Genomic DNA, 24,441 nt, shown 5'->3' with positions numbered 1-24,441 from the left:
AGCCTATTTGTCGATGCATACTATTCCCATCATCTTTTCCATCCCCAGGTTTATAGCAGCATCCAACTGTGTATTTTGTTCTCTATCTCACGCTAGATAGCTTCAAATGTGCTATTTTCACTATCCTGCAGATGAACCTTCTATTCTCTTTGGATACAATTCATAGGCTATCATCAATACCATTCCTCCCTCATTCTTTTCTCTCTATTCCTTCCTGAATACACTATACCCTCACATTCAATCCCACTAACTATATCATCTTCTGTCAGTCATGTCTCACTAACGCCAATAACCTCTGACCAGGATGAACCGACTAATGCCAAAAATTCCTCCCACCTTGTTCTGAATGCTCCTAGCGTTAGTATTCATAAAGTGCAAAAGCCCCTTAAGCCCACTACTATCCTGCTAACTATTCCATTCTGGTTTCTTAACGTGGTACTAACTGATGCATGTTAGTACTTACTATTAAAGCCAAATAAAGATCTAGTTATATTGAAAATTAATTACATAGTTTATAAACACCACCGAATATTTTTTTACGTGGGAACATACTGTATCTGGACCTCTGGGTAAGGAAGCAATAAGGGGTGAGAGAAACAAATCTTTAATTTCTTTTCCGTATGTTCATATCTGTAATGTTTTTAATAATCAAAATCAGATAGTTTTATCAAAAAGACTTCCCAGTTGGCTGCTTCATTTTATTAGTTATAAAACCAAAGCTAGTGTAACGCATTTAATAACTTTAAAGATTACCTGCTGTAGACCAGATTCGGAAAGATAAAAATATAACCCAAAAATCTCATATTTTTTTATTAAATTTGAGAACTGGACAGACTACTAAATTACCTTTACAGTACACGGAATGACAAAATCATGCAAATTAAGTATCCGAAAGATAGATAGAGAGAGAGAGAGACGGAAAAAAGGTGAATACAAAAAAGAAATAAATGAAAGTGAATACGACTAAGAAAACACAGAAAAAGAAAGTGGTTATTCTAGAGGTGCTTGTGTTTAAACAAACACTGAGCCCATCTATCATGCGGTATGCGTTTTTCATAACGTGGCAATATTCAAAACGATGGCAATGAGCCAATACATTTGGGTACCGTTAACAACAACTGGATTGCGAATGTGGAAATTAAGTTTGTCTACTGCTGCCACCATATTTAATATTATATTCAAAAACTTCATCACTTTAGTTCATTAAGTCTGAATTTATTCTTAACTTTTTTTTTCTATTGATCGATACTACTGAAGTAGTGTTAAGCGAAAAATCGATTTATTATTTTTTTTATTAAATATTAAAAAAAATAAGATTGAGGGAGGTGGTTGAAGTTTGTAAATATGCATTTTGTTCTGCCACCCCCTTTTTTTTTCTTACGTTTTTCAGGTAAGAAAAATGCTCGTTTTTCGGAACGAGACAGCATCGTCTTATGAAAAGTTATGTTTATTAAAATATTTCTTTGGAAGTCTTGTCATTTTTTTTGTCGTTTATCCTCAGCAGTTAAAGTTTCTTAGAAACAGTTTTTTTTGGTCCGAATCGCTAATGATCCAATACTGGGATTTATAATAATAATAACAATAAAAAAAATGGATTGCTGGGAAAGGCAGTTTTAGTAGGGGGGGGGGGGGAGCACGTGCAAGATATGTCGTCTGCTCGTTTCCAGCTGTTGGTGTCATTTAGTAGACTAGGTGAATAAAGTTTTTTTTTTTTCTCTCTGTCTTTTTTTATTCGAATGAGTTCAGGCAGAACCAATAAGTTCCGTTTTTTATAGGGGAGGGAAAAATTATACTGTGAAGTTTGTTTTGCTGATGGAGCAGCTTCTATTTTTTTCCCTGCCATCTTTGCGTTGATCTTTATAATAAAGAAGCATACCGTGTTTTATAAATTTACTAGTGGATTAACGCTGCACATTGAATCTCGTCAACAGAGCATTGAAGTGTCATTTGGTCTGAAAGATCACTCTTTGAATGCCGATGACGATTTTTTACTCGTTTTTTTTAAAGAAATAGATAAATTCTACTTAGTTTCTGATTTATTTAATACAAATGCTTGTTTTTCAACTAATATAAGGGTATAAAAAACACGGTAAACAAAATTACGATATATGGTTCGAGATTATGAAGTCTTATAAAATATTCATTTTTACTGATACTGTTCCATAGTTTGCTCAATAAAATGTAATTAAAGGTGAGCACATGTTCGTGTGTGTGTGTGTGTGTGTGTGTATATATGTATATATATATATATATATATATATATATGTGTGTGTGTGTGTGTGTGTGTTTGTGTTTGTGTGTGTGTGTGTGTGTGTGTGTGTTTATATGTGTACAGTTCTAAAAATAAAATTTCATTTTATTTACTGGTATATATGGTTATTTAAATATATAGTTATATCCAACAAATTTCATGTAGACACCAATATTTTTCCTTTATATAATTCATACTTAAAACTTGCTAGAAATATTATTTTCCTACAGAATCGACCGTGAGATGCGGTGATTGATTCATTCAATCCAATACCCTTGGAGGGTAATGGATAGCAATGCTGTAGCTAATGAAGCTCTAACTGAGGCTCGGCTATTGCTGTTACCCTCCTGCCATGATCAGAGCTTTAATAATAGCTCAATAACCTTATCCTTACACTGTCCGCTACAGATAACGGGGAATATGAAAAGCATTCTTGCTTCGCCCCTTTAAGCCAGTCCTTTTCAATGTATTTTCCTACATTGAAGATGGAGGCTCGCTTGTTAGTGTTGTGATTACGATAAGACGATTTCAGTTTTGATTTCAGGCAGCTATCGCGGATTAGGAGTTAAGATGAGTCGTATATAAAGCCTAGTGAATGTGATATCTTTTAGTTTGACGAATAATGTCTTGAGTTTTGGTTAAGATTCGGTAAGTAATTTTGTTCAGAAAACTTTTAAGTGCAAAATTTTGCTGCCTATGCTGGTAGATCGATTTGATCTACGGGATATTTACATTGGGCTCTAGGAACCCATTTCTCAAACTTTATTCTAACAGAGTTATTACCTCCTAACAGACATGTCAAAACCCCTCAATGAAAGCATATTCGAAGAAGTTTACAGAGAATTTCAAAGATTATGAAAACTATTGAGCGACAACTGGCCAGGGAAAGTAAAGCTGTTAGATACATTCCCCCCCACCCCTACAGCAGTCACAGAGGATAGGATGGATGATTTCAATGATAGAAGTATGCTGACTGAACCAGAATTAAGACACTCCACGAATATAGAGGATGCTATATCTCTAGATAATACTCCGCAGTTTTTGGAAACCAACACAGAATTCCAAACGGTCAAAAAGAAAAGGAAAACCTCCTCTACTGCAGATACACCCAAAACAGCGGAGATAGAACCAGATAATGAACTTAAAGAAAGGGTACGCCCCCCAAGTCATCCTAAGAGCCAAGGAGCACTGGACGTCCGTTGCATCCGCACTGAAATCTTCAGATATCACCTTCATGAAAGCCACAAACACAGAAGAAGGGATACGCATACAGCCTAAAACATCATCAGACTACAGAAAAATAACCAAACTTCTAGACAACAACAACCTGCCATACCACACTTTTGCACTCAACAGTGAGAAAAATGTAAAAGTAGTATTATGGGGAGTTACTGAAACATTACAAATAGAAGACCTCACTGCGGACCTCCAATTTAAGGGATTTAGTCTAATTAAAGTCAGCCGAATGCGGAGAGCTGATAAAACACCCTATCCCATAATTCTGGTAGAAATAAGCAAAGACCAAAAACATATATACAATCTCCAAACCATCTTTGATCAGTCATAAAAGTTGAGACATTGAAACATAAATCAACTACAACCCAGTGTCGTAGATGCGAGAAGATTGGGCACGCACAACGATGCTGAAAGGCTGAATTTCGTTGCGTGAAATGTGGTGGCAAACATGCATCAAATGAATGCCATAAACCCCGCACACTTCCAGCAAAGTGTGTAAACTGCGGAGGACCACATCCTGCAAATTATAGGGGCTGTATAGCATTTCCCCCAAACCAAAAGATACAACTCAAAACCAGTAAACCTCTTCAAGAACACACGTCCTCCAATCAAACCATAGTCTCCACAACGGATGGAAGATCGTATGCTGAAGTTACAAGATCAACCTTCCAAAAAGACCCAAAACCAAATCAGTCACAGTAAACCAACAAACCTATCCTACTGAACATAACAAGCCACTTAGGTGAATGCTTGCTGAACTCCGACAAACCAACCCAAACTCAGGAAGCCAAGAATATCATCTTAAGCCGCACACACAATCACTCTTTATGGAAATTCTTAATGGATAAGTCTAAAAGAAAACCGAAATCGTCACAAATTGTTTCATGGAACGCAAATGGTTTATCTATCAAATTACAGGAGCTGCAGGAGTTTGCAGCAGAAACTCAAGCAGACATCATCCTCATAAATGAAACTCATCTTCGTCCAAGTGACAAAATCAGAATCAACGGTTATAGCACTTACCGTACAAACAGATGCTTTGCTAGAGGTGGAGGCACTGCCATCTTTGTGAAAAGAAACATAAAACGTAATTTAATTGCGAACCCCAAACAGAACACATGGAAACTACAGGAATATAAATACATATGGAAAACACAAGGAGCATTACGATATATGCAGCCTACAATCCCCGAAATAATAAAAGACTCCTTGAATCTGACTTAGATGTGATACTAAATACAGGCAGAGCAGTGATTATAGCCGGAGATTTTAATGCCAAACATTCAGTCTGGAACAGCAGAAACTCAAATATTAACGGAAGAATACTCAACTCTTACACCACTTCAAGAAATATAACAGTAATAGGACCCACACATTACGGAGCAACCGGACGTCCTGATGTACTAGATACAGCTATATTAATAAACATAGCGCACAGTTATCAGATACAAGCAATCAACGACTTAAGTTGTGATCATAATCCCATCATATTACAACTAGGCACCATACAAGATTTAACGGAAAACACCATCACATTTATAAATTGGAAACAACTTCCCTCAGCCTTCCAGGTAAACCTTGGTCAAATACCGCATATAACATCTGTCGAAGATGTAGAAAAAGCAGTGAAAACTCTTGAAAAACAACTACTGACAGCTATAACACAGGTAACAAATATAACAATGTGCACCATCAAATAAACTCCCAGAGGATATAAAACGTCTTATCCAAGAGAAAAACAGATTAAGAAGACAATATCAGAGAACAATGGACCCAGCGAATAAACAAGCAGTCAATAGAGCAACAAACCTGATTCGATATGCCCTAAAGTACTACCGTAACCAACTCTGGAATAACAAAATTCACCAATTAAACACAAAGGATCAATCAATATGGAAAATGGTGAAATCACTCCGTTCAAAGCGTTTTACATTTCCTCCAATCCAAGGTGAATCTAATGTTGTCCACAACGACGAGGAAAAAGCTGAAGCATTTGCTGACAGTTTAGAAAAGCAATGCAGGACCAATTATATCAATACAGATATAAATTTCATAAGTAAAATTCACACCCAAGTGCGTAAAATAACTCAAAATGCCTCAATCCAATCCAATAAAAAATCCGTGTCACCAACAGAAATATATGAGATTTTAAGAAAACTAAATAACAAAAAGGCTCCAGATCCAGATGGAATAACAAACACGGTACTCAAGTTACTTCCCCGCAAAGGGGTTATGCATCTGGTAGCAATCTTTAATGCCATCCTCGGGCTAAATTATTTCTCAGAGCGATGGAAAATTGCCGAGGTTTTCCTAATTACCAAACCTGGAAAAAATACACAGTTTCCTGAAAATTACAGACAAATCAGCCTTCTTTCATGCATAGGTAAAATAGCCGAACGTGCTATTCTCACACGGGTTCAAGAGGCAACAGATATCAACCATGTCATCAAGATGAACAATTCTGCTTTAGGAAATATTACTCCACAACGCTACAAATTTATAGAGTTATCAAACACATAACCCAAGGGTATGAATGGTACCAACACTCTGGCGCAGTTTTCCTGGATATTACTCAGGCATTTGATAGAGTGTGGCATCACGGACTAATTTTTAAACTACACGAAGTTGGTATTCCATTACCACTAGTTATACTTATCAAATCATATCTAAATAACAGAAAATTTAAAATAAAACTCAACGGTATCAGATCCACAGAGAGGAGAATCACGGCCGGAGTCCCTCAAGGCTCTCTGCTATCTCCTCCTACTCTTCTCCATATACATGGCAGCGGATTACAAGCCATCAGATCGTTTCAAACATAAAAAACCGAAATCCTCCATCGCAAGAGAAAGCTGATACAACCTCAATGCTCACAATGAGTGGATAAATTACCCACAATATAAAATCCAGATGAAGGGATAAAGAGTCAAGGATTCAGTCCATCAACCAATTAAGTTCAAAGTATTTTTCCTACATCTAATTTATTCTTTAATGTTTGCTAGAAATAATATATATATATATATATATATATATGGGAATAAATTTTTAACTTGGGTATATTGTATATTAGGATAACCAAGCAATTTTATATGCTTGGTTATTTTAGCTCCTAATCCCAAGTGTGCAAACAATTAAGTTTGCGCCTGAAACAAAGTTCAAGTCTAAAGATGGTACAACACCAGGGCAGCTCATTGTAAAGGTGGTTAAAGCTTTGATCACTATTCTTAGTATTTTCCCATAATGTAAAGCACATCTCACTAGAAGATGTATACTGCAATGCATTATGGGTGGGGTCACTACCCAGACCGGTTTCGACCTTTTTTGAGGTCTCCTCAGTGAGTAGCTAGACCCTAAATACCAAGGTTTTAGTAATACAAAGCCTTATCAACTTTAATTATATAAGTTGCATTCAGGCGCAAACTTAATTGTTTGCACACTTGGGATTAGGAGCTAAAATAACCAAGCATATAAAATTGCTTGGTTATCCTAATATACAATATACCCAAGTTAAAAATTTATTCCCATCAATATCTCCTCCAGAGATTTTTATTAAAACTTAATACACCTTGTTGCAACTTATATAATTAAAGTTGATAAGGCTTTGTATTACTAAAACCTTGGTATTTAGGGTCTAGCTACTCACTGAGGAGACCTCAAAAAAGGTCGAAACCGGTCTGGGTAGTGACCCCACCCATAATGCATTGCAGTATACATCTTCTAGTGAGATGTGCTTTACATTATGGGAAAATACTAAGAATAGTGATCAAAGCTTTAACCACCTTTACAATGAGCTGCCCTGGTGTTGTACCATCTTTAGACTTGAACTTTGTTTCAGGCGCAAACTTAATTGTTTGCACACTTGGGATTAGGAGCTAAAATAACCAAGCATATAAAATTGCTTGGTTATCCTAATATATATATATATATATATATATGGTGATCAGCTTTTACTCGGTTGTTGTACATTTGAAAAAAACATAGATTTAATGACTATAAAACCGAGATAACATATAAAGATTTTAATGATAAATACTACTAGTTTCGGCATATAGCAGCCTTCTTCAGGTATTTATAAAGGAATACTAATAAACATTGAATTATCTAAACAAACTGGAAAATTACAGGTACAAATTGCCTCACATAATCGATACATAAAAACGTTGTATTTTTTCAAGTTGTTCCAACTGGCGTGCCATTGTTTATTGCAATTGTGCGTGCAGGTTCACGTGAACGCCAATATTGAACAACTGCAGCATGGCTATCTGGGATGTTATAACTTAAATTGTTGTTTAAGTGGACCGGGTTCAGCAGGATTTCCCTTGATTCTACAATTTTCCTCTCAAACTCATCATCACAGCGAAAGATATTTTCTGATTTATTCCAGCAAACGGAGTGTCTTTGTTGGTCATCATTAGGATTATTTGAAAAAAGAACATGACTGGATAACGCAGTTGCATGAGATCTTTTGTAAGAGATGTCTCTCTTATGCTCTTCTATCCGTTGTTCAATAGATTTGTTTGTTTGTCCAAAGTATGGGATATTGCAATCGCACCACAATTTATATACTCCAGGGTACTTAAGGTTGTGATGAGTAGGTTTTGGATGGCTGATTAGAGAACGGATTTTAGGAAGTGTGGTGAAGAAGGTCCTGATATTATATTTTTTAAGGACTTTAGCTATTTTTTTGGAGACTGTGCTAATGTATGGAATGGAGATGCTACCTTTAAAATTAATAGTCTCTGTTGTGCACTGCTTAGGAGGGTTCAGAATAAATTTCTTAATTGTTTTTTCAGAGTATCCATTTTGTTTAAAAATAAGAGTGAGGTGATTCATTTCTTTTTGTAGTTCATCTTGTTCATTTAAGAGAGAACGTGCTCTGTGTCCTAAGGTAGATATAGTTCCAAGTTTTTGTGGTGGAAAATGATGAGAAAGATTATGCAGATATCTATTGGTATGCGTAGGTTTTTTTGTACATAGAGATTTTTAATCTTTCAGAGCATCTGTAAGCATAACATCCAAGAAAGGTAAGGAGTTATTATTTTCTAGATCAGCAGTAAATTTTATATTAGGATGTTGGATGTTTAGATGACGAAGAAAATCTGTGAGAGATGTGTGCCGTGATTCCAAATAATGAATATATCGTCAACATATCTTTTCCAAACTTTTGGTTTAAATGGGAAGGAAGATATAGCTTTCTTTTCAAAATCTTCAAGGAAGATGTTAGCTAGCACTGGGGACAAAGGATTGCCCATTGCCAGGCCTTGTTTTTGTTGGTAAATGGAGTCCTGATATCTGAAGTAACCAGAATGAATGCAATGCTTTAATAAAGTGAAAATTTTTTTGGATAATTTGTCCTGTAGTAATGTAAGTACCTCGTCCGTAGGAACGTTAGTAAATAAAGATATAATGTCAAAACTAGCTAGAATGTCATTTTCATCGATGGGAATATCTTTAATATGAGAAACAAAATCTGTGGTGTTTTTGATGAAAGATGAAGATTTATTGGAGAAACACTTGAGGTACTTTGCTAAATATTTTGAAAGTTTATATGTAGGTGAATCAATTCCTTCCACAATTGGGCGAAGAGGGGTGTTTTCTTTATGAATTTTGGGAACTCCATAGATGCGTGGGATAAGAGGATGTAGAGAGCGTAATGAGAGGCGAACATTATGAGGAAGTTCACTCGCAGTCTTTAACAAGTTGTTTGTACGGTTTTGTAATTCTCTTGTAGGATCTTCCTGAAGAATTGAATATATTGAACTATCTCCAAGTAATTGAAGCATTTTGATGTGGTAATCTTCGGAGTTGAGGATGACCGTGGAGTTGCCTTTATCTGCAGGTAAAATAATAATGTTACTGTTCTGTTTTAGATTTTTTAGGGCTCTTCTTTCAGCCACTGAAATATTATCTGTTGGAGGTTTGGCATTATTTATAATGAAAATCGATTCAATACGAAGTTTCGCCAAGTGATTAGGAATGAGTGAACTTGCTTTTCCTATTTTTGTAAGGAGAGATTCTTTAGGGATAAATTTTGGTGAGGGAATAAAATTGAGACCTTTGCTAAGATTATCCGTTTCTGCATCCATATAACCATATATATATATATGGTTACATAAATATATAGTTATATCCAACAAAATTTCATTTAGACACCAATATTTTTCCTTTATATAATTCATACTTAATGCTTGCTAGAAATGAATTGAAAAAGTCCTTTTTAGGACTCCAAGGGTAACGAATGGCAATGCTGAAGCCAATGAAGTTTTAACTGAGGCTCGGCTATTGCCGTTATCCAGCCATGACTAGAGCCTTTAGCTCAATAACACCCCATCCACACAGATTTCCTTCATTCAGATGACGGGATAAAGAGTCAAGGACTCAGTCCATCGCCCAGTTCTTTTAAGAACTTTAGGAACTAATTTCTTATCCGGCATGTGGGAATCAATCAACCGTGAGATGCGGTGATTGATTCATCCAATCCAATACCCTTGAAGGGTAATCGATGGCAATGCTGTAGCCAATGAAGCTCTAACTGAGGTTCGGCTATTGCTGTTACCCTCCTGCCATGATAAGCGCTTTATACAGCTCAATAACACCTTTTCCTTACACTGTCCTCTACAGATACAGATAACGGGGAAAATGAAAAGCATTCTTGCTTCGCCCCTTTAAGCCAGTCCTTATAAGGATAAAGACTAAAGCCAACGCTGAGTGTTGGACGATCTTTCGGTCACTGTTGAGTGGTCTAGGGATCGTTCTAATTTTTAGAGACGGCTTTACTTACATATAATCCCCAATGTAGCTCATGCATGTCGTACGAGGCGACTAAAATGGGTACCCGGGGAGGGTAATGGATGGCAATGCCGTAGCCAATGAAGTTCTAACTGAGGCTCGGCTATTGCTGTTACCCTCCTGCCATGATCAGAGCTTTAATAGCTCAATAACACCTTATCCCCTACACTGTCCTCTACAGATAACGGGGAAATAAAAAGCATTCTTGCTTCATCCCCTTTAATCCAGTGCTTATAAGGACTAATTTCTTATCCGTAGGGCCCATTGTACAGCTCAACAAGTGCACGAGCTGGTAGAAATCATTACTAAAGGTTTCAACTGGAAACTCAATACAGTTGCCATCTTCATCGACGCAGAGAAGGCGTTTGATAAAGTATGGCATCAAGGTTTTCTCTACAAACTGATAAAATTTAATTTTCCAGTCAGGTTAATAAAGGTAATATATTCTTACCTGAAAGACAGATATATGTCTGATATGATATGATAGACAGATATTACCTGAAAGATAGATATAAGTCAGGGTAGGCGAAACGGTTTCGACCAGACTCAGCATCTCGGCAGGCGTACCTCAAGGATCTCTTCTGGCACCTCTCCCGTTTTCAATCTATGTAGCAGACATCCTTCTGAACCCAAGAACAACATTCACTGCATTATATGCAGATGATACTGCACTGATGGCAAGATCACTGAGCCCAAAACTGGCAACTAAAAGACTACAAACTAGCATACACACTTTAGAAAAGTGGATGGCAGACTGGAGGATCCAAGTTAACCCCCAGAAAAGCTCAGTTGTATTGTTTACTAGAAAGAAAATCCATACCATGGAGGATATTTATTTATTGGGAGTAATGATTCCATGGCAGACTGAAGTTAAATATCTTGGAGTGATTCTTGATAGTTAAACTCCTATTCAGCAAACATATTAGTTACATTACCTCAAAGACATCCAACGTCTTAGCACAGCTCTACCCTATGATCAACAGACAAAGTAAACTGGACACGCAAACAAAATTAACAATTTACAAGATGGTAATTCGACCGGTTATCACTTACGCATCCCCAGCTTGGAGCCACACCGCAAATTTAAACATTCTAAAACTTCAGAGATTATAGAATAAGTGCCTGAGGATGATTCTGGATGCCGCTTGGTTTATAAGAAACACCCAGATCCATAGAGAAGTTAATATCCCTTATATCTCTTCCTTTCTCATAAATCTAGCTGAGAAATTCTTTACCAAGACAAGTAACCATCCAAACCCGTTAATCAAGGAAGCCTCGGAATATAATGAAGAAGAAGTCAGCAAATATAAAAGACCAAAGTCTATTTTAAGTTCAGCTGAACACAGCTAACTTTACAGCCCTCAATGGGCGAGCATATAGCTTACAAAGACTCCATTCAAAGTTCTTCCATTACAAGACAAAGGGGAATATGAAAAGCAATTTTGCTTCACCCATATAGCCAGTAATATTAATGTTCTAATTTGTTCTTAATGTTTGATAGAAATATTTTTCTTAAATATATAATTTTTAATTAATGTTTGCTAGAAATAATATAATTTATAGACGATAAAAACTACTTGAGATTCTTGCATTAGTTCAAGACAACACAAATAAGCTTCTCAGAAGTAGATGCATTGATATTTGCAAGCAGTTTTATAAATAAATTCAAGCATCAATATCTTTCGGCTTTACAAAAGTAGTAAACACTCTAAGAATTGTTATGTATGCTTTTTTGTAGTGTTGTATATCGATGACTTAGTGATCACCACAGGATCCATACGGTTGCTAAAGTTTTCTCCAAGTAACTATGGGTAGATCCGCTAATGTGATGTAATAAGTACTCCCCTCTAGGGAAGCCTAAAAGCGGTATCTTTTAATGGATTTAACGCCGAAAATTCGCCTTGCCTCAACGATCAAAGTAGACAAAAAAAAGTGCTAATGGATATTTTTTGTTTTTGTTTTCTTAATAGGTGAAATGGTTTGGACTTGCTGTAAAATTCAACAACTAAGAAGGGGCACACAAAAAAAAAACAATTTTCTTTATTCTTAATGACTGTCCCTTCACCGTGGTTAATACAAAACAATGAAATAATTTTATTTTCTTAGGTTTAATATATGATGTAAAAATATAGTGTCTAGATAAAACATTGGAGAACTGGTGAGCTTGTAGAAAATCATCACAATTTAGTGCCTAATGATAATTTGTAAACCACATTACAGGTAAAAAAGCATTTACACAGAAGTAATCCACTAACACCAGCCAGGAATGGAAAGCGATATCGTTACTTCCAGAGAAAGAGAGGACCCATTTGTGATGCGTACATTTCTAAGACTTCTCTCAAATAAACAGTAACTTTAACTTTCGTGGATGTGCCAGTGAGGACAATGTCTGAAGTGTTCCTGATTAGGAAACAACACCTCCCATAATGGGAATAAGTCTTGCCAAAGACAATGATGAATCACAATGCTCAAAGACATCTTCCTTGAATTGTTGCTTAAAATAAACGTGCTTCAGCAGAGAAAACCCTGCACTCAGGAGAACATAAACAAAAAATTCGCAAATATATGGGTGCATATTTGTTTGGAAGAACAATGCACTGCTACTTTGTACTTGATGTCATGTAACCTCCTACTTTTGAAGCCTATATAGGAGAGGTGGGAATTGCAGTTCAAATGGTTTTTCCACTTTTCCATCTCTCCTTTTGTCAAAGCACAATATAAACCAATCGCATCTTTATAATGAGAACTTGATAAATAATTCTCGTTACTTACAGACTCTAAAGGCCAAATGAACTGACGAGTATCCTACTTTCGTAACCATAATTTTTATCCTAAAAATTATGGAAAACCGGAGTTTCGAGGAGAGAAAACTTGCAAACTTCACATGAGGCCAGCAAACCCATTTTTAGTCTAAACGTCTTCATAAAGGTTAGTGTACTATACTGGATATGAACCCAGATTTTTCCAACCCAAAACAGCCATCATTTGCACAGTAACGTAACATATTTCTTATAAATGAGAGCGTATATGCTAATCTGTAGGAGAAAGCTCCGAAAATGAAAGCTGCCATGTTATGGCGAAGAGCTAAATATAAGTATATGACATCTCTGCCTTGTATGATGTGCATAGAAAAGGATACCATCATCACCTTCCATCCTAGATTATCTACGAACATAGTTTGAGGTCACTAATGCGAAAAAACCCATGTCACAATCTCATTCCTATGAATGTCGATGTGATGTTCGTAAGAATTAAATTAATTGTACAGCAGCATTCGCATATTTGACTTAGGAAAAACAATTTTGAAATGATTGCAGTGATGGAGTTTGAAAAAAATTATTTCTGTCAAGTAGAACTCAAAACTCGGTACATGACATGATACAATTGTTCAAAGCTCCTACTAACACTTGGAATTCAAATCTTCTGTGTAAAAGAAATGTGCTGCTAATAATTTCAGGATGATGTTTTCATTGTTGATGGTAACAACAGAAGCTCGAGATGACAATAATAAATTAATCCTAACACACAAAGCCCGTGGTAGCACGCATGGAAATCCACGTGTGCTAAACATAAAATATTTCCAATTGTTACGTCAATTTTGACGTAACAATTGACAATATTTAATATTTCATTTTCAGGTGTTATTAAAAAATAGAATTAGTTTTAGCTTTCCACATGAATCAAATTCCCTTGTTTCTTTTCTATAAGCATATCTGAACTGTTATTCAACGAACATTGATAGAGAAAGTGGCCAATAAGATGTATTTTACTCTGTATCCTGGCAACGCACCTAACCATCTGTACTACCATCATTAAGCTTACGAAAACGAAAGATTCACGTAGTTTGGATTTATCTAGCATCAAGAGTTTAAATTGGCGGGACAACAACTGCTAACGAGTAAGTTATTTATATCTCTTCTGGAGTGGAAGTATTGTAACTTACCACGCTACACTAGCTTTTCTATGATTCGCCGAAGTCTGTTGCTTTCTGCTTACAAAGGGAACCATGGATTTAACAATCTGCGAGTACAGTAGGAATTTCAAAGAAGGAATAGCAGAAAAAAAATCAACACAATTTAAACTTCTATTTAATCCACGTCTACCCTTGAGACTGTTATTAGACTTGCAAATAATTTTGATACATCAAGAATTAAATCACAGTCACGAATTTCTAGTATTCGTTTTACAAAGAAAAAAAAAAGAAAAGAAAATATTTGAAATATACACAGCGTAAAAATGCGTCTAGACTTGTGAAGACTGACAACGTCGGTAAATAAGCTATTATTTCTATATACATGTCCTTACTTTTAGCAGCAGCAGCAGACGGAGTTGATTTGAACGTTGAAATATTGTCTTTTAAAAGCAAAATAACGCATTGTTTAGTTGTTTCATTGTTACCATTGAAATTTACAACAATGGAATGGAATGCCATTGATGATAGAATATAATTGCAGCTTTGTTATTATCAATATTTTCAATATCTACCAATAGAGGGAATCACAATCGTGGTTCATAAATTGATTACCATTTCTAGTTTATTTACATTGCTGCAACTAAACAATTATTTGCCCTTTGACTAAAACGATCTCCAGGTCTTTTACTGCACTTTCTTTATGGGGGAACGAACTATCTTCTACTAAGGCTTTTCCAGTTAAGCTTGGCTAATCTTAATGAAATCGTTCTTTATTTTTTTTTTTTCGGAGGAGAGCCTGGTATTAGAGATTAGTCGGTGGTTCTTTTTGTGTTTAATTTCATCTGGGTTGTCTTATAATGCTAGGATACAGAAAGGAAAAAAAACGGCAAAGTGTCTTTTAAAACTTAGAAGAAAATGTTTTCTTAAGTGCCGAGTCCTCGAAGCGCCAAAAAATCGTCTAACGAACATTTCTTTTTTTTTTCCCTTCCCATCCTCCTTCTTACGGAACTTAGTAGTATCGACCTTAATGACTTTGTGCCAGCAGTGTTGTTGAAAGAAGATGGTGAGCAAAAACCTCCCCAGACGTTTAGTGGCTGACTTCCAGCTGTCGGTGTCATTTAAGTTGGAGTTTTGCTTTGGCAAGTACTGATGAAGTGCATGTGTGAATGGGAAGGGGTAAGTACGTGGTTCCACTCTGAAAGCCTAATGATAGCTTTGTATGGATCAGAAAGACTGTGTTGATAATACTTGAGAGATTTATCATTTTTCTCACGAGTTTTCTTAAAATCCGGAAGATGGCGCTGTCAGTCAATTAAAGGTTTTCACATCAAATGGGTTTTTAGTTATATTTGTATTTCAATATATATATAATCAAAAAATCATCATCATATTAATATTAATAATTAGTTCAGTATAATTAAAATAAACATTCACAATAATCATTTAGACATAAACGTTTATCAAATAACCATTCTACTCGTTATAACAACATAATAACAACAATTTAAAAATTATTCAAAGTTACCTATAATAATAATTGACATACTAAAATAAAAAAGGTGTATCACTAATTTAATTATATTTTTCTAATATTTCTTATAATTAAGGAATACTTTATAATTTAAACTTAAACGTTTTCTATTATATTATTAACATTTCATCTTATATTACTAAATAATTGAGAAACAAAATTTAAAATTATAAATTAACTGAGGTACGATATGGCTAAGTTTAATATTCTGTTTACTAGTCAATGGTCAGTATAGAGAAGAGAATCCTATCTGCTAGAGGGCTTTCTAAAGAAACAAGGAGAGAGAGAGAGAGAGAGAGAGAGAGAGAGAGAGAGAGAGAGAGAATACACAGATCGATAAGTTGGAACAAAATAGCCAAGATGGAATCCTAGTTAGTTTCCAGCGTATACGGAGAATTCAACAGAAATCTCATCCTATAAGTTTCTATTTTCGCGCAGATAGCTCTTATATGATAACTTTTCTGTTTACCAGAGATTTCATCTATCTCTAGAGAACAGGCAGCAGCATCTCTAGTCAGCCAGCATCATATTTCGTACTCTTTCGACAATAGAGCGTTGGGTATCAGTCCAAATCGTTTCTTCATAGCATTAGAGGCCTGAAAATTCTTGTGCTCATTTCTGCTACGTACTTTTGCAGTGTTTTTTACGGGATAAATTTCTCCAGAGAGTAAATAAACAGAAATCATTTTTCCTAGAATCTACCATCAGGTTTGCTCAAGGCAAAGAATTTATAGCACACACATACACACATAAGGCGTGGGCAAGTTCTTCTGACTGATTTTAACCCTACAAAATAAATACAGTTTTTCTGATGACGTAACAAAGAGGTTCATAACTTGGAGAAGCAATGTTGCAGTTATAGCTGTGTTTACAGAACGTATAGAAGCTCAATTATAAAATCCGACTTGCTAGACCAACACATACACGCCTATAATAGCTTAAAATTTGATAATTCAACAGTGAAAAGATCCTCGAAATCTTTAAACAAACTGTAGGTGTATTGTTCTTGGGTATTACGCTAAATCCAGACGGCATACAAGTCGATAGCTAAACATTCTCTATACAAGTTCATATCGTATGCATGCTATCTATGAGTCATTCGGTCCAGCAGTCAGGATATTAATTAATCTTCAATACTCGTACATTCATAATCCGGTGTCGCGAATTCACAGACACTAATGAGAAATAGTCCACAACTCATACAATTGTCGTAAATGCACGAAGGTATTCAGTTCTGCATGGGGAAAGATCGTTCTCTATTAGCGACGGTGATATATTAACATTAGCAGATGCAGACGAACACCATGTCAGAAACAGATTAGCATTAGTAAACATCTCCATTTAATTAGCTAGTTGGAGTTTCATATTACTCGTAATTCACGCAGTAATAGCGTAAGACAACAATATCTGGTTGCATATTGTTAAAGAATGCTAGCAGACGACGCAGGCTTTATTGTCCGAGAAATAAACAATCGTGTGTGTGTGTGTGTGTGTGTGTGTGTGTGTGTGTGTGTGTGTGTGTGTGTGTGTGTGTGTGTGTGTGTGTGTGTGTGTGTGTGTGTGTGTGTGTGTGTGTGTGTGTGTGTGTGTAACAATAGCAACAGAATGGGGAGGCGAGAGAAATCTCTCAACTTCTACAGTATTACTTGTAAAAGTATCTTCCCATGGGACTGACTCTTACCGTCCGGTTTAGATGCTAATCAACGAACCACGACCAGTGTGTTCTGCATGGTTTGATGAAAAATGAAATCTATCAAAAATAATTACGTTTTACTAGGAGAATTAAAAAAAAACCGCAGTGGGGAGAATTTTAGGTCCATTGAGAAGTCTGGTGTGAAATATAATTAATTTTTATTAGTGAGCACCATTCGGGATTAAAAAGAAAAAGAAAATATGGGTTCTATATACACGATTTTTCAGAATATAAAATTACTGTAGAAACGAATAATATCATTTTGTGTTCATTTGTTTCTTTATTACATAATGGAGCCTTCACAGCCTTTTGGAAAAAATAGTTTTTATTTACGACATACAAAAGAACGGGGTAGGTAACTTAAAAGAATGAAACAAGTTAATTTTCAATTATGTATGATTGCATTACCTGCCAATTTTTTTCTATCGAAAGAAAAGCTAACAATGAAATCAGTAATCGATACAATAATAAGAATAAATGAATGTCTGTTTCTTCCCTAAGACTAAGTAGCGCCATCTGTCGTTTTTTATTCAAGGACAACTCAACAGTGAAATGGAATAATTAAATAAAAATATATATTATGTCAATTTCTTCGTGAACTATGGAGCGCCCCCTGGCATATTTAATCACACCAAAAAATAATAAAAGTCAATAATGTACTAGCGTTGTCCTGATATCTTCTATGAGAAATAAGGAAATTAATTTCCAATTTAATAATTACAAAGTAACCGAAGTTACTCTTGTTCTTACCGCTCTCTCAAGAACATCTGAAATCTTTGGACTTATTTAAGTTGATTAATCAGAAATGTCATAAACAGAAGGGGAATGCAAATGAAAGCACTCGAACATGGAAACATTGCAAGTGAAAGTTTCAACCTCTGGAGTGCATGTCTAAAAGTCGAGATTCTTCTCCCTTAAGAGACGTTTATCGGATTCTTAAGTAGAAGAAAAGTGCTCGATTTCTGTCATCATTAAAGGCGGTCATTCACCTCTAACAAGTCGTATTCGGATTGCATTATAAACGTACGTGAATTGACAGAATGATTTACAGTAAATTTAAGTTTCATTTGCAATAAAAGTTTACACACCACACCAGCAGGAAAGAACATTTGATGTGACTTAAACCTATTAAATTATAATTGCAAACGTAGTGAGCTGCTAATGTTTTTCTCCTTAACATAATAGTTAAAAAAAAGGGGGGGGGGAGTGAGAATGAGTTGCTCTGTTGGTTTGGAAAAATTGTAAATACAATGTTTTTTAACTCCGCTTACATTCTTAATAATATGGTGAGGATGAATTACTTGCTATTGTTGAAATCCCATTGTTGATTTCTTGAATTTCATTGTTAAAGAATTGTTCATAATATTTGCCTCTATGAATCTAGTGAATAAAATGAATTTATAATAAATAAATAAATAAAATTAATACTAAAATTAATAATGAAAGTAATGATACTTAGTAATAAAATAATAATAAAAGTAATGATAATTAATAACAAAATCAGTGTAATTTTATTATTAATCATATTTAATTATTTTAATAAATAATAATAATTATATAATAATAATAATTAATTGTTATTATAATTAATTATGATAAATGGATTTGTAAATATGCTTGCAATCGAATTTATAAATGTTATAAACCTCATAAAACCATATAAGGCTTATAAGATATTTATATGTTTATAAAAACTGAGGCTTTTCAGCTGATGGCTAAACAGTTAAGTTTTCTTTCTTATTCTGCTATATTTTCTATCTACACAAAACAAACCAGCCAAAGAACAAACAAAATGTTTAGAGAAAATTACGAAAAGATAGATTAACCGTCGTATTCACCCATATGTTAATTTTATGAAAGCTAAGTTACTCAACTGTAACAGAATATTGGGCATAAATCCGCTAGAGGAAGAAGGATGCTTCTAGTTGCATTTTATGGGTTATTATCGCTAAAACGCGATCCTATACTGACCTGGTAAGCATATCATAGTGATACCCAGTTAGATGTATAACAGAATCACTTAATAAGGTGATTGATCGATGAAAAGACATGCTATTAAGGATGCGCGATCGACTTTACAAATCAAAATAGTTACGTAGTTTCGAAGTATTTCGCTGTAATCGTTTTAGCCATCAAAATAAGAAACTGAGAATGTATACAGCACAATATTATATTAAGTCGTTCTAAAATAAAAAAAAAAGCTAGTTAACTTCAAAACATTAACTCTTATATTATCAAGATATAGGGTACAATATCCATCCATTTCTTACCCCACACTATCACTCGCAAAAAATAGAGAAATAAAATTAAAATAAAATAATAAAAATAAATAAATAAATACTGCCTTTGATTTATTATGTTATCTTATTTTAACGTTCGTTATTTAAAACATATTTAAAATATTTAAATTTTATTCTTATCTATTTCATTAAATTATCTTATTTAAAAAATGAATTGTCAGCATTTCCCTATCTGCCTTTTAAAGCTCCTTCTTATAATGATGTAAACAAATTTCGCAATCCATATAGTATTAGAAAATTGTCGCTAGAAAATATTTAATAAATTATAAGTCCGTTACGAAATAAAATATTAATTGTGACACCAAAATATTCCTTAAAAACGTGAATTCATTTTCTTAAAGAAGAAAAAAAAATTTTTTGTATAACTGCAGGCAAAGAATCTGCAAATTAACGAAGAAAAATGACTCGTGCGATCTCAAGTAGAAAACTAACCAAGCTAGAAACTGTCACAGATCCTTCATTTATTCCGGTTAATGTTTCTTGATATATTCATTAAGGGCAAGACACCGAAAATGCCCCGCTGCTAAGTCTATAATCCCTGCTTCTTAACGCTAAATGAACTCAGAAATTAACAGAAGTGGTAGTACTGTGAAGTGTTCTTCTACAACAGGAAATGGAGTATTAGAGTATTAGTTGATGTGGAGCCACAAAGCATGAAATATATGATGCAGTAAACGGTCCAGACAGTGCCAAATAATGGGACGGGTCAAGTGTGAATCACGAAGAGTTCTTCGCATAATTTCCCTAACTGCTTCTAAGCCTATTTGCAGAAATGGTACAGAGATTAAAACTTCCCCTCTCTCTCTCTCCCTCCTTCTCTCTGTCTTTCTCTCACAGACATACATGTCCACGTGTCTCGCTACAAATGATTATATCTTTAGGAAGTGACCATCTTCATGAAATAATTTCACGCTGCATGAGATTTCTCAGAATTTTTCCGCTACAAATCAACCCGGAATGACACTGAGAGGGTATTATGTTGCAAAATATGAATACTCTGGATCGGCTATTGCGGGTTTAAAATCCCCTTAGCTTATGAATTTTCAAACAATTTCTGTTAAAGTGCAGTGGAAAAGCATTAAGAGTACATTACATAGAAACAAGTGGGAATGTTTAAACAGATTTGCGAAATAATATTTCGGTTGTAATGAGAAATTACAAAAATTTCAGGATACTTTGAGGCTTATTTGTAAATAATTATTTAAAAAAAAACGTATCATATTTATTTTAATTAAAGAAAACTGCTCTAAATGAAACTTGATCTCTCTCCCTCTCTATTATTAGAGGATTTATTTTTAAAACCGTGTTCGGTATGAGAAGAAACGATGTAGGAAAAAGTGTCATTTGGCTCTAAAAGAAAGATTCTCTTCTGTCTAGAACCCGAAAGACGTTACATAAGAGCTTTTTTAAGTGAAAAACCGGTTCTATATTGTGGTGGCAAAGGTAGGAGTTTTCTGTATCTAAAACTAACTTGACTTTCTTTATCTGCAAGAAAGAACAAAAACAAACCAGCCAGAGAACACACACTCGCGTCTTGAAGCACAGCAGACTATGAAGATAGCATTAACTACTCTGTCATTAATAAACATCATTTTTAAGAGAAGCCAAGATTCTTGATCTAAATCGCAAAGGAAGATGGGAATAAAACGAAGGCTTGGTTGCCAGATATGCAAACTTGCATCATACATTTCTCGTTATTAAGTATTTAATGATTCATATTTGACCATGGAAAGATTTTAAGCTATAATTAGACTATACATTTTGATTACAATCGTAGAAAATTTTAATTCAAAAATTTTATTATTATTATTATTATTATTATTATTATTATTATTATTATTATTATTATTATTATTATATATATATATAGAAAGTTTTTTTTTTACCTTGGGTATACTATACGTTAAAGATACCAAGCAATTTTATAAACTTAGTTTTAATCCTTTTACCAAGTAAGCAAACAGAGAGGTAAGTCGAGTTTGCGCCTAAAGTATTTTCAGTCTGAGGCAACTCGTTCAGGCGCAAACGGACTTGCCTGTCTGTTTGCTTACTTGGGTAAAAGGATTAAAACTAAGTTTATAAAATTGCTTGGTATCTTTAACGTATAGTGTACCCAAGGTATAAAAAACTTTCTACATCTTTCTCTCATCCTGAGATGTTTATTTAATAAGGTCAAAGCACCTTGTGGCAACTTGTTTAGGTAAAATTTATAAGCTCTGCATTACTTCAACCTTGGCATCTCAGGGTATGTCTCCCACTGACGAGAGCTCAATAAAGGTCAAAACCGATCTGGTTCTGAGCAGGGGGTAGGTTTTTGCTTTTCTCTGAGTGGGGCCACCGCTGAGATTATGACTCTGCTTGATGGTAGGGTGATCCTGCCACTGGGTAGAGCCAATGCTGAGAAGTTCTCGGTGACGAGGTGAGCCTGTCACTGAGTGGAACAACGCTGAGTTGGGCGATCTTTCGGGATCGTCTTGTTTTTATTTTTAGAGCCCGCTTCACCCATACAAAGGTCGAAACCGATCTGGGTAGTGGCCCCTCCCTTAATGCATAGCACATACATCTCTGCAAGGAGATGTACTCTGCATTAGAGGAGATACTAAGGAAAAGTGATCGTATCTTACTCCACCTTTACCACGAGTTGCCTGAGGCCGGAACATATTTCAGGCGCAAACTTGATTTACCTGTCTGTTTGCTTACTTGGGAAAAAGGATTAAGACTAAGTTTATAAAATTGCTTGGTATCTTTAATATATATATATATATATATATATATATATATATATATATATATATATATATATATATATATATATAAAGAATGTTTTGAAACATAAACCCTTCCCTTACAAAGAAATAATCTTCCATGCATTAAAACCAAGGACACGAAATAATAATGAACATCATATAGTCACCGACTATTTTAAACTACTTTTATCATCGTTACAAACACCGGATGAAATTTATTATTTTTTTTCTCCGCGGTTTCTTCAGTAAGTTTAGCAAAGAAGGTTTATCACATCATTCGAAGTTGGAAAATTCACTTGTGTGTGCCCTGTCAGCTGTTTCTGTCAAAGCAAGAGAAACAAACGACATTAAAACTGAACTATGTTGTGAGAAGCATTACATCTCCATGGTTACGCCTTACGCTGTACGTTGGTTTTTTAACAATGAAAGAATTGGGCGGTTAAAAGCACATCACTTTAATTTGTTTAAGGAGCTCTCAATGACTGCTGTTTTCAAGATGGATCATTGTGCTATCCACGAAAACATCACACGTAATATTGCTACCTTTTAGGATAATGAATCTCGTTTTTTTTCTTCATAATACGCTTAGGGTATTAAGAAAGTTTCTTTTGAAATTTTCTGTAATATATCAGAAAAAAACTTCTACAATTTTTATAAAAAGAGCTAACAGGAACCTCGTTCTTGCCTTTTTACAAAGATTCTAATTCTATTACATCCGATTAACAAAAATATAAGACAATGTTTTATTCAAAAGAGTTGTTTTTTATAACAAATATTTTAATATTTTAATATATGCTAAATTTCTATAGCATTTATGATACTTTAATTTTTCTTTTAAAATATAATAAAATTTCCAAGAGAGCTATTTGTTTTTTTATAGCACTTCCATTTGAAAGAAATTTGTTGGATTTATGCATATATGTAACTCGGGTAAGTTCTGGACGAATCGACCGTGAGATGCGGTGATTAATACCCTTGGGGGATAATGGATGGCAATGCTGTAGCCAATGAAGTTCTAACTGAGGCTCGGCTATTGCTGTTACCCTCTTGCCATGATCAGAGCTTTAATAGCTCAATAACTTCCCCTTACACTGTCCTCTACGGACAACGGGGAAGATGAAAAGCATTCTTGCTTCGCCCCTTTAAGCCAATCCTTATAAGGATGTATATTTTTATATTTTTACATATTACATGTAAGTCGTTTGCAGAGGTTTACTTTGTAAAATGAAAGATTACAAGATTTCATGCTTTTGTACGTCTTAATTATAAATTACAGGCTCAGAGAAGGGAAAAATATGTTATTCAATGCTGTAAATTCTGGTTCCTTTTCTGATAAATATGTTATCCAAAAAGAATATCTGTTAGTTATAATGCCATATGCGATTATGATTTGAATTGTAAAAGTAATTCAGGGTACCTGTTTGCTTCTTTAAACTAAATACAACAATTTTATTAGAAACGTAAAAAAATGTACATTAACTTTAATGAAACTTGTTACCAAAACATGTTAAATGATGTAAAAAATATCACACAACTACAATTGATAAATGAGATACCAAAGCATTAGAATTTACATTTAGAGCAAACCAGAAAAATAAAATACACAAGAGATCTTTGCCTAATTTCGGTGTGTGGAATGTCTTCATGGGGAAAGAATCGATTATTCAACCTTATTATTGTGATTTTCTTCATTACGTTATATTTATGGTATGAATATCAGAATGGGAGAAGTGAATGAATATTAGCTGAAATATTAGTTGAAATATCAGAATATATAGATAGGATTAACCGCCCTAACATGGAATTAACCAGCTTCATAAGAAGCCAACATAGTCGACTGAGACTGGTCATTCAGCCTAATGCATTAAGGGGAAGATAACGTGGAATATACAACAAAATCAGTGGTAATTATTTGTCTGTAGAGAAAGTAGGATTTTTCTAAGGAGTATATTTTCCGCTAAACATACAGAGACAGAGAGAG

The 24,441-nt window shown here is 34.6% G+C and overlaps 1 protein-coding gene across 1 annotated transcript in view; it reads right to left on the bottom strand.

The window, feature by feature from the left end:
• The window catches only part of LOC150106716 (teneurin-m-like), a 148,237-nt gene that overhangs the window by 84,944 nt on the left and 38,852 nt on the right, over positions 1–24,441 (bottom strand). The window lies entirely within an intron of this gene.

The sequence above is a fragment of the Typopeltis vanoorti genome, chromosome 5 (assembly GCF_054136105.1).
Source record: "Typopeltis vanoorti isolate ZY-2024b chromosome 5, IOZ_Tvanoo_1.0, whole genome shotgun sequence".
NCBI classification, from domain to species: domain Eukaryota; kingdom Metazoa; phylum Arthropoda; class Arachnida; order Uropygi; family Thelyphonidae; genus Typopeltis; species Typopeltis vanoorti.
This window is presented reverse-complemented; position numbering and strand designations above follow the sequence as displayed.